The sequence below is a fragment of the Typopeltis vanoorti genome, chromosome 14, assembly GCF_054136105.1.
Source record: "Typopeltis vanoorti isolate ZY-2024b chromosome 14, IOZ_Tvanoo_1.0, whole genome shotgun sequence".
NCBI classification, from domain to species: domain Eukaryota; kingdom Metazoa; phylum Arthropoda; class Arachnida; order Uropygi; family Thelyphonidae; genus Typopeltis; species Typopeltis vanoorti.
The window spans coordinates 11,130,870-11,142,067 of NC_143562.1; the positions used below are offsets into that span (position 1 = coordinate 11,130,870).

Sequence of the window (11,198 nt, forward strand, 5' to 3'; positions counted from 1 at the left end):
GGATGAAACCAAGAACATAATTTCTTGGCATCATCAATTTAAATTATCAAATCTATTCAGCGACTAGAAGAAATTTTTCTAAGCCTTTTTCTGACCGGTTCCCGAGTTAGTTGATTTCTGGCATGTGCAAGCAGGTTTTTCCTCCCAGAAACTCGGGTTTTTCATCCTGTAAACTCAAGAAAATTGGCCGTAGAACCCACATTATTCAGACATTAAATACGAGTATTAGAGTTAGGGATGACAAGATGGCGGCACTTGTTGAGCCGTCTCTCTTCACTGAGTGCCGCTTAATTAGTGATAGCCTTGGGCCAGTTATCTCTGATTGGGTACCAGTGGAGATTGAACTGCCCACTCAGTCTCCAAAGTAAGATAGGGCTAAAATGGCCTTGCCTACTCCCTATATATACGGAAATAAAAAAGATGTTAGCCGATTTTTTTTTTTTTTACCAGCTCAAAAAAGCTTTCAACACATATATCTAATCCAGAGTATTTTAGTAATATGATATGACACCTTTTGTCCACTTGTATATCGAAATATGACTTTGATGATGAAAATATTCATGGAATGCCATCCTTGTAAATGTTCAGCCTGAAGCATGCACTCATCTTGCTGGTGCTTAGAGCCAGCATTGCCTCTATGGGCATTAATGATACCTTGGTTGTAATATGGAATACCTAAAAGTTAAAGTTTCCCATATCTTGGAGAGTTTCTCAAAACCATATTTAAATTAGAATGGTTTATAAGAGCACCTGTAGGTTGTTTAAATTTAAAAAAAAAATGCTCTCACATTTAGACTTTCTGTAATGAATAATTTTTCATCCTTTAATTCTGAGAGTCAGTTAATTCTACAGATTGGCCAATCAGCAATTGACCAATCTTCCAGTCTATCCACATCAGGCAACTTGCAGAAACAAGGAAATCTTATATACAATAGAAACTGAGAGAGGAAGCAGTAAGCAGTTTCACATGGAGCTTAAAAACAGTGGCAATTGCATTTTTCTTAAACATTCAGGCTATTTTGTCTAACATATCCTGGATATCTATAGAGAATAGACATAACTCTGCTGTAATCTGTATGTAGAGAGGTGCAATTCCTACAGACTTTTTTTTTTTTTAATTATGTAGGAACTGCAACCATTAGATAAGATCTTGGCATATGCAGGAAAGTTAAGCTCTGTGGTTGCCTCAGAGGAACAGAGATTTAAGGCTGTATTAGCTAGAGTATTTATTCCATATTGTGCAGTAGTGATGACGGATCATGTAGTGTAGAGTGGCCTCCTGCAGTGAGTCCTTTTACTCCATGAAGGTGGTGCCAGGAGGGAGTGGGAAAGTTGGTAAATATATCTGCCCATGTGGGTTGGTTTCCTGCTTATTGTAAAGGAAGGTTGCCAACTGGAAGATGTGTTAGGAAAGGATCAAGAAAAGCTAAACTATTATTAATCTCTTCTTCCATATGGTAAAATGAATTTTAGGTTGCTAACTGTTAAGGCAGAGGAGAAACGTGTAATGTGTAACAAGGACAAACATCATCAATATATATATTATCAGTTTGTATTTTGATGATGTATCATCAGTTTGTCCTCATATCACAAACTGATAACACATCAATATACCTTAATCAGATAGAAGACTTAAGTAAGACTATGTGAAGAGTATGTTTTTCAAAACTCTTAAGTGGAAACTGAGAAGGGGATGAGAAGAGAGAACCCATAGTAATAGAAGTACTAGCCTCAATCTGATTCTCTATGCTTCTGAATGACACCTTAACATTTATAATTTCTCCTGACATCACAGATCTTTACAATTTTGCTAACCATGCAGGTTACTTCTCTTGGAAGAACAAAATATTGAAACAGCTGTTACTGCTATTCCCATTTCCTACAGAATTAGCCAAATACTTAATGACCCCCTTCCAATTCTCAACCCACTCTACATACAGGTTACAGTAATGATATCACTATTCCTTATATCTGGGGGAATGTCAGCAAAAATATCCATAACTTTAGGAAAATACAACTTTTGCAGTTTTCAAACCCCATTTGATACTGGTGTCTTATCGCTCCTTCAAAGAGTTCCAAATGGGATTTGAATCCATTTTAATCCTTCATTGATATGCTTCCATAAACTCTAAGACCTTATAAACTCAAAAACTATTTACGTAATTATTTTGAAATTTGTATATAAACAAGGCAATGCACTGCCGGAATCCTCCTGAAAATTCTTTCAAGTTTCGAGCTTGATGCTTATCCCCCCCCCCACAAGTAACTATTTGTTTCATGCTATAAGAGATAATGGACATACTTTGGCTAGTATGCTGCCCGTTACATAATTCTTATAAAACCACAGACTAATCGCAAATAATGGTTATGTGATATTTTCTTTGTAAACACGTTTATTATTATTTTATATTTTCAATCTGCTTTTTAATCGCGAAGTCCCTCGGTAATTGATGTTGCTGAAAAGGTAAGCACAGCGGTATAACTTATTTCTTACCAATTTCTTACCTTTCTAACTTATTTCTTACCAATAATAGATTTTGTCATTTACTCACCGGGTATGTAAACATCGGGAATAGCAGCGACCCCGAGAAAGTCAATAAATAACAGAAAGTGTGCGCATAAATTGCACAAGCTTATTATTTCTCAAGAAATTCTGAATTTCAACAGACAATTTTAATAGCTAATATACCATGTTCAGTATAAAAACCATCATATGGTTCAGCAAGCAACCACTGATCGACTCATAAAATGACGACACCGTCGAGAGAAATAAGCAGCGAGAAAGCAAAGTTACTATTGTTATTTTTTAATAATCTTTTGAGCCTATTAAGACTACTTGCACAAAGAATTTGTAAGTATATAAATGAAATCGCACAAGGTTCGTATATTTTACCAAGCCAAAGCAACCAAAAGGTGCTTATTGCTATATTTACACACTCTCGAGTCCCACATCCACGAATCCTCGAACATCCTTGGAGATGGCTATATGCAGGATCTTAGTAACCCACTAAACAACTAAGACAATGGCTAGGAGAGGCAAGTTTGGAGAGTGGGAAAAACTGGTAACCTGATAACCTGATATGGCTTGATGGATTACAGTCCCGTGGACTTCGATCCCTTAATCGGTATGAAATAGTCGTGTATTAAGTGTTAGCGAGCACCTGGCTCACCCTATTTAGGGTTGTACGGAGGTACCAGAATCGATAAGCAAAGCAGCTTTCGGGCGCTTATGTTTCCACCTATCGTGTTCGTCATAATTAGATGACTCTTGAATGAGTTGATTTGGATGAACAGCTGCTTTGGCAAAATAAGCAGCAGCACTGTTATGGAGGAAAGTGGGAATATCTGGAATATCGGCATCTCGATGTAAGAGAGTATTTCTTACAAACCACGGAGCGTAGAAGATCATACGGAGGCACTTGTTTTGTGTAACTTGTAGCTTTTTGATGTTAGTGGGGGAAGTGTGACCCCAGGCTGGCGATCCGTAAGTTAACGATGGTCTGATAATTGTTTTGTAGATCCGTAGTTTGTTATCAGTGCTGACTTGACTTCTTCTATTGAGGAGAGAATAGAGTTGTACAATTGCAGAGTTTGCTTTTTTGCATGCATAAACTATGTGGGAGTTAAAGCTTAAAAGGTTATTAAGTTGAATGCCTAGATATTTGGTGCTAGATCTCCATGGGATGGCTGTGTTAAAAAGTTTAACTCCTCCAAAGTGAGATGCTTGTCTTCTTGTAAATAGAATGGCAGTGCTTTTATCGGCATTTACAGATATTCTCCATTTTTTGAACCAGTCCTCTAAATTTGTTGCTGCAGTTTGTAATTGCTGAGTAGCTATATTAGGCCTGAGAGATCTGCTAAGAATCGCCATATCATCCGCATAACTAGCTATAGTGGTTAGTGATGTGCTAGGAACATCAGAAACAAAGATGTTAAAAAGCAGCGGTGAGAGCAGCGAGCCTTGAGGGACACCAGCAGTGATTTTTTTCAGTGAGGATCTAATTCCACGCAACTTAACCTGAATTTTACGGTCCTGTAGAAAGGAGTTAATAATTTTGGTAAGATAAAGAGGGATGTTGGCTGCAATTAATTTGTAGATGAGACCTTTATGCCAGACCGTATCGAAAGCTTTTGCAACATCTAGAAAGATAGCTCCTGTGTGCTGTTTCCAGTTAAAGCCTGTAGTGATGAACTCAGTCAGTCTGTGAATTTGCTGTGTAGTGCTATGTCCAGTACGGAAACCGAATTGTTCTTTCGGAATTATGTTAGTTTTATTCACCTCCTCATTAAGTCGGTTGAGAATGACTCTTTCTGCTATTTTTCCTAGGCATGATAGAAGACTGATGGGTCTATAGCTCTGTGGCATCTGAGGTGCTTTACCAGGCTTGAGGATGAGGAAAATATCGGCTTGTTTCCATCTTGAGGGGAAATAATTAATTCTCAGAATTGCATTAATAATGGCTACTAAATGCATGACAGCTTTGTGTGGGAGGGCTTTAATTGTTTTGTTGGTAATTTCGTCTGGACCAGGGGCTGTTTTGTTTTTAAGCTTCTTAATGATTAAATAGACCTCTTTAGGTGAGGTGGGGCAGATATTTTCACAGCTACAAGGTCGCCGAAGCACAGAGCGTACCCTACGATGTATTTTTTCTATGAAGACTAGATCCGCTTGTGCATAATTAGGACGGCACTGAAGTTGGAGGGCCTGAATGAGAGCTTCCGCTTTTTCGTTATTTCTGTAAACAAGACCTCTTTCTCCGTGAATGGGCTGGATGTTAGAGCGATCTGTACGGAGAGCTTTAGTCAACTTCCACAGAGAATTTTCTTCAGTTTTGAGAGAACAGAGTTTTCTTTCCCATTGCTGGTTTCTGTGATCTTTTAAAGCGTAACGGACTAGGTTGGATGCTCTATTTAGTTCTCGACGGTCTTGCGGAGATAGCATGTTGTGATAGCGGCGTCTGAGCCTATTTTTGTTCCTTATCAGAGCAAGGATTTCTGCAGGAAGTAAGTTAACTTGAGCTGGGGTAGAAGTAGAGCAAGTTGCAGATAAGCCAGCCTGTATTTTACATTCAAGATTGTTGACTGCAGCGTAAATTTCTTCACGGGTGGAAATAGTCGGTACTGAGTCTATAATAGTGTTCATTTTAGTCTTGAATTTTGCAAAATTTTTTGTGTGGAATTGGCTGGGAATGAGCTCAGGCTCCTCCCCTAAACTTAAGAGTACTGGATTGTGATCTGAGCTTAGCTCGTCAACCACTTGTAGTCGGAATTGATGAGAAATATTGTTAAAAATAGCAATATCCAAAACATCAGGTCTGCCGATCGCTCCGTAATGTGTTGGCTCAATCGGGCCTGCAATAACGATATTTCTCTTCAAGGCAAAGTTGTAGAGGATCATTCCGTTGTTGTTAAAGCTTTTGCTGTTCCATAAAAGATGCTTGGAATTGAGGTCTCCTGCTACAATTACTGCTTCATTTTTATCTAGTAGCTGAGAGAGATCAGAGGGGAGTAGAGGTTTGCCAGGGGGGTTGTATACAGAATAAATCTTTAAGCTGCCTGCATTGTTGGTAAGAATTTCTATGCCTGTCTCCTCGAGGTTAGATGTATTAATCTTCATAGTCTCATTATAGCGAATGTTTCTTCTGACAAAGATGGCAGTGCCTCCACCTCTGGCATTACGTCTGTCATTTCTAAGTAACGAGTAGTTTCTGAGTTTGGATTATCGCAGGGACGTAGGTGTTTCGTTAATGAGGAGAATATCAATTTGTAAATGATCTATAAACTCCTGTAATTCCAAAATTTTGCTGTTGAGACCGTTTGCGTTCCAGAATATTATCTGCATAGAATTTGATGTTAAAGCCGGATTAGTCATTAATCATGGAGAAGATGACTTGAGTATTCCTAAGGAATTTGTTGGTGTCGGCCTGGCTTGCATTTGTTCGGCTGAAGGCCATTAGCATCTCCCCAAGTGAGGCAGCGAGTATTGCTGAAGAATTTTGACTGCTAGCTGCAGGGAGTACCTTAGTGTTACTCGAGGAAACCACGGAAGCATAGGATTTATCTGGTGTAACTTTTCGCGCTTTGATTTCAGGCACAGATCTCACAATGTTTTTCTGAGTGAGCTGGGTTAATTCCTGTCTAGGCTTTTGAAGGTTGGATGGGTGGAGAGAGCAACCCTTGTAGTTTGCAGGGTGTGGGCCACTGCAGCAGGTGTGGGCATGCACATTTAGCAGGTATGGTCTTTGGCTTGACGCAAGTGTGCGAGGGATGGTTGCCACCGCACTTCACACACTTGTAGTCTGCTCTGCATAGCATTTGCGCATGCCCAAATTTTTGGCAGCGATGGCATTGACCAGTCGATGCTTTTCTTCGTAGTGGCTCGGTCTTGATGACCAAGTTGCAGATTATTTTAAGATCATAAATTTCCCTCTGGTCTTTACTGATCTCTACTAAGACCAGAGGCATGGGGCGCTTGTCTGCTCGATACATTCGTGAAATCTTGATCGGCTCCAAGCCTTGTAATCTGAGGTCAGTAGCTATTTCGTCTGTTGTTATGTGTTCTACCAATCCTCTGATCACTACCTTGAGGTTCTTTTCACTTTTAAGTTGGTAAGTATGGTATGGAAATTTATGATCGTCCATAAGTCTGGTGAGCTGGCGGTAGTCCGTTGTTCCTTCAGGCTGTATGCGTACTCCGTCATCTGTGTTTTTGGCTGACGAGAACTTGATGTTACTTTTCTTCATCGTCTCTGCAAGCAACGACCATTTTTCCTTAGATCGCAGGACTACTGGTGGGATCCTCTCTTTGGGCTGTATCGGTATATTTGTCTCAGTGCTTGCACTAGATTGTGCTGATGTGTCCATTTGAGGTGCAAATTCATGTTCTGCAGCAAGAGACTCTTCTTTCTGCTGACTTCCTGGTAATCATTAGAGTCTATGTCAGTTGTAGCGGAGGAAATGACGCTGTCATGTGTAGGGCGAGGAGAAAGTTCGGAGGTTTGAGGGTCTTCTATCTCGACCTCCATAATCTGATGAACTTCTACCTTTCCTGGCCATTTTGTGTGTAAGATGTTACCAATTTGCCGAAAGATAGCTAGACGTTCTTTGAAGGAGAGATCTTCATATGGTGAATCCATAATCTAGACTTGAAGTGGGGGAAGGACCTGCCTTGTCCCTTCAACCACCGAGTGTTGTACTGGGCGGGGAACAGGAGAGAACCTGGAAAATGTTTTTGAAGGTGAAAATAAAAAGTCTTACCTGCTCTGATGATCGAGCACGCTGTTGAAGCATCAAATAATCACTGTCTAATTTTAATGTTGGAAGTAACTCTGAATTAAGCATTAAAAACAAAACTTAACTCACTGCTGTAATACTACAAGGAGCGCTGATAAACACGTCTGTACTCACTGATAAACAACCTCAAGATCACGATAGTCGCGTAAATCGGGAAAACCTGGTAAAATTATATCGCTACCATATAAAAACCATTTTAGGTTTTTAAAAAAAAAATAAAAAAAAAAATCAGTTAACGCCTTTTTATTCCCGTATACGGGAGTAGGCGAGGCCATTTAGCCCTATCTAACCTTTTGGAGACTGAGTGGGCAGTTCAATCTCCACTGGTACCCAATCAGAGACAGATGGTCCAAAGCTATCACTAATTAAGCGGTACGCAGTGAAGAGAGAAGACTCAAATGTGCCGCCATCTCCTGGTCCCTAACCCTAATACAACATATTTAATGTTTGAAATAATGTGGGTTCTACGGTTGGTTTTTTTTGAGTTTACAGGACGAAAAACCCCAATTTCCGGGAGGAAAAACCCGCTTGCCCGTGCCAGAGATCGGCTAACTCGGGAACCGGTCGAAAAAAGCTTAGAAAAATTTCCTCTAGTCGCCGACTAGACTCGAAACCAAGTCTTCCTTCGTGCGGCCAAGCGCGGCGGTGTGCAAACGCCACATCCACTGAGCTACACAGGCTCATTATGTTTTTAATGTAACATATTTTCAATGAGAAAGCTTTAAGCCATTTGGAGAAATCATTTGACTTCACAGAAAACAATCTTTTTAGTCTGCTGAAGAACTTAAACCTCCAAAGTGAATTGTCTTTCAAGCATCTCAAAGATACTGTTGAAGGCTCTTAATCTAGAATCCGACATTACCCTGGATGAGTTATACGAGGAAGTATGAAATGGAAGGAGATAATTCAGAATATTGGTAAAGAAAACATTCCCAATCTCTATAAGCTCGTACGGTTTGTTTCAAGCATTCCTGGTAGTAATGCCTTTCTACAAAGTGCGTTCTCTCTAATGAACTTAAAATGGACAGACTCATGAAACAAGTGCTCAGCTGACCTCATAAAAAGTGAAATCGTCATTTCAAAAAATGTTAGAAACACTTGCAAGGACTATTTTGAGAGAATGAAACAAAATAGACAGCTTTTAGAAGCAGCCAAATCAAATAAGTACAGTTTCAAATCTTCAATTTCATGAACAGGTAGACTTCTGATCCTCAGAATTTTTTCCCCATTAAAAGTGTTTCAAGTTATATTATAGTGAATTTTGTTCATTTTTAAGGTAAAATTATACAAATTAATCTTTAAAATACGAATAATATTAATCACTAATACCGGTACCAATGTATTCAATCTTCGATTTTCTTGAGTTTACTGGACGAAAAACCCGAGTTTCCGGGAGACCCTGCTTGCCTGTGACAGAGATCGACTAACTCGGGAATCGGGTCGAAGAAAGCCTTAGAAAACGTTTAGGAGACTTTTGAGTTTACTAAACTTTTATGTACAGTCGGCGACCAGACTTGAACTATAAGTCTATCTTTCGGCAACCTAGCGCAAAGGATGTAAGCGCCACGTCCACTGAGCTACACTGGCCTCAAGTAATATCAGCTAATGCCTTATTTTTATTCCATATAGGGAGTAGACGAGGTCGTGTAGCCCTATCTAACTTTTGAAGACTGAGTGGGCAGTTCTATCTCCACATGTACCCAATCAGAGATAGCTGGCCCAAGGCTATCAGTAATTAAGCGGCACGCAATGAAGAGACGCAGCTCAACAAGTGCCTCCATCTCGATTTTCTTGAGCTTACGGGACGAAAAACCAGAGTTTCCGGGAGGAAAAAACCAGCTTGCTCTTGCCAGAGATCGACTAACTCGGGAACCGACCGATAAAAGGCTTAGAAAAATTTTCTCTAGTCGACGACTAGATTCGAAACAAAGTCTTCCTCCGAAACAAACTCCCATATCACGGTATCTGCGAATCCCTACTCATACACGGTATAACATTCTTCGCAAACACATCAGTCACCTAACAAAATTAGAAATATTACATAAAAAAATTTGTCCACAATGATTTGGACATCTTAATATACAATAGCCAATATCCGACCAGCACATGGATATATAGAATCCTGATCATTAAAAATCTGAAACAGTACATAATATTACTAAGGAATTACTTCAACATCACCCATCGAAACAACAGAGACACATATCGTATTGCACGACCGACAACAACTCTTTACATCCCTACACCCTTCAACAACTCATACGGTTCTTTTGTGAGATCACATCAGATTCCCACGCAACTCAACAACCTACCAAGAAATTTAAAACACACAGACAACTACAGAACATTCAAAACACGAACTCCAGAAAATATATCAACAAAGTTAATATTCACATCACAAATCACTAGCATCCAATACTTACATCTTATCCATAAACAGTTACAACAACATAAATAGTGAAGGCCACTACTCTCTTCATAAAAGCTAACCCAAGATTCGAAGTAGATGGGATTAATCCGCCTTATTCATCTACATGTAATCCTCATAATCAAAGACGGCAAATTATGTAACAAAACAGTCAGTATGGTGTATAATAATAATGAAGATACTGATATTAAAAAAAAAAAAAGGAAAGAAAAAAGTATATGAATTTGTATCCAAAGAAAATATATTGAAAAGAAATAATGTGCCTTAAACTACGTACAGAATATTGTACAGAGCAGCAAGTGTCATTTACATATTTACATATTTACAATTAATATGCATTAATTGTAAATATGTAAATACTCTGTACGATGAAAATAGAAAAATTATTTCATTCAGAATACGTAAACATGCGAAAAATATCTGTAATAATAATCATTGTTAATATTATAATAATATACGTCCTCAAGGGCTCACTTTAGTGAGTACGGGCATGGCAAACCCGAGGTACCTGATGCTGGACCATGCCTTACTTCATGTAATATACTGTATATCTGTTATATTATTCTGTAGACTGGTCCCTCCTCTTCTTTCTTTGCTTCTTTCTCCTATCCTTGCTCCTTCCCCCTGATGCTATTAGAGTATTCGAGGGCTAGGGGTGAGTCTTTCCTATCTTGCTAAGTCATTTCGTCTTATGCAGCCACCGAAGGAGGCAAGCTAGCCTCAATAGGTGCCGGTCCCAAGCCCGGATAAATGCGAGGGTTGATGTCAGGAAGGGCATCCGCTCGGAAAACTTCAGTGCCAACTCAAACTATGATTATGAGTCGAAGAGAAAATGATATATGGGCTAGGGCGTACGCCTTAAGCGACGCGCAGCCACATCACCCTACAGCTGTGAGAAGTGGACGAGGGCTACCGCATCAAGGGCGGGTGCGGTTAAAGAAGCGAGCCCAGCAGGTGGAGAGGATGTTGCGAGTGGGAACACTGAATGTTGGAAGCATGACTGGAAGGGGAAGAGAGGTGGCAGACATGATGAGGAAGAGGAAGTTGGACATTTTATGTGTGCAGGAGAAAAGGTGGAAAGGGGGAAAGGCAAAGGAACTGGGAGATGGATATAAATTGTTCTACTGTGGAGCGAATAACGAGGGAAGAAATGGTGTAGGAATTGTGGTGTGTGGCAGAATGAAGGGTGAAGTACTGGACGTGGGTAGAAGGAACGACAGGATCATGCGAATGAAATTGGGTCTTGGAGAAGAGCGGGTGGTCGTATTATGTGTATATGCCCCGCAAGTTGGTTGTTCAGCAGAGGGAAAAGATGAGTTCTGGAACGTGTTAGATGAAGAAATGAGGGAATTGGAAGAAAATGAGATGGTGATTGTCGGAGGAGACTTGAACGGGCACATAGGAAAACAGAATAGAGACTGTGAAAGGGTGCATGGTGGCCACGGAGTGGGAATGATGAACCAGGAAGGAGAGAGGG

At 39.9% G+C, this 11,198-nt stretch overlaps 1 protein-coding gene across 2 annotated transcripts in view; it reads right to left on the bottom strand.

Annotated features, from left to right (window-relative positions):
• LOC150099211 (uncharacterized) overlaps nt 1-2,662 on the bottom strand; it is a 57,284-nt gene extending 54,622 nt beyond the window's left edge. The window contains exon 1 of one of the 2 annotated variants that reach the window (XM_090403873.1): nt 2,553-2,593. The gene's annotated coding sequence lies outside the window, so the exon portion shown is untranslated. Of the gene's footprint in view, nt 1-2,552 lie in introns of both variants that reach the window. The other variant, XM_090403874.1, reaches the window with a different exon arrangement.
• Nucleotides 2,663-11,198: the final 8,536 nt, after the last annotated feature.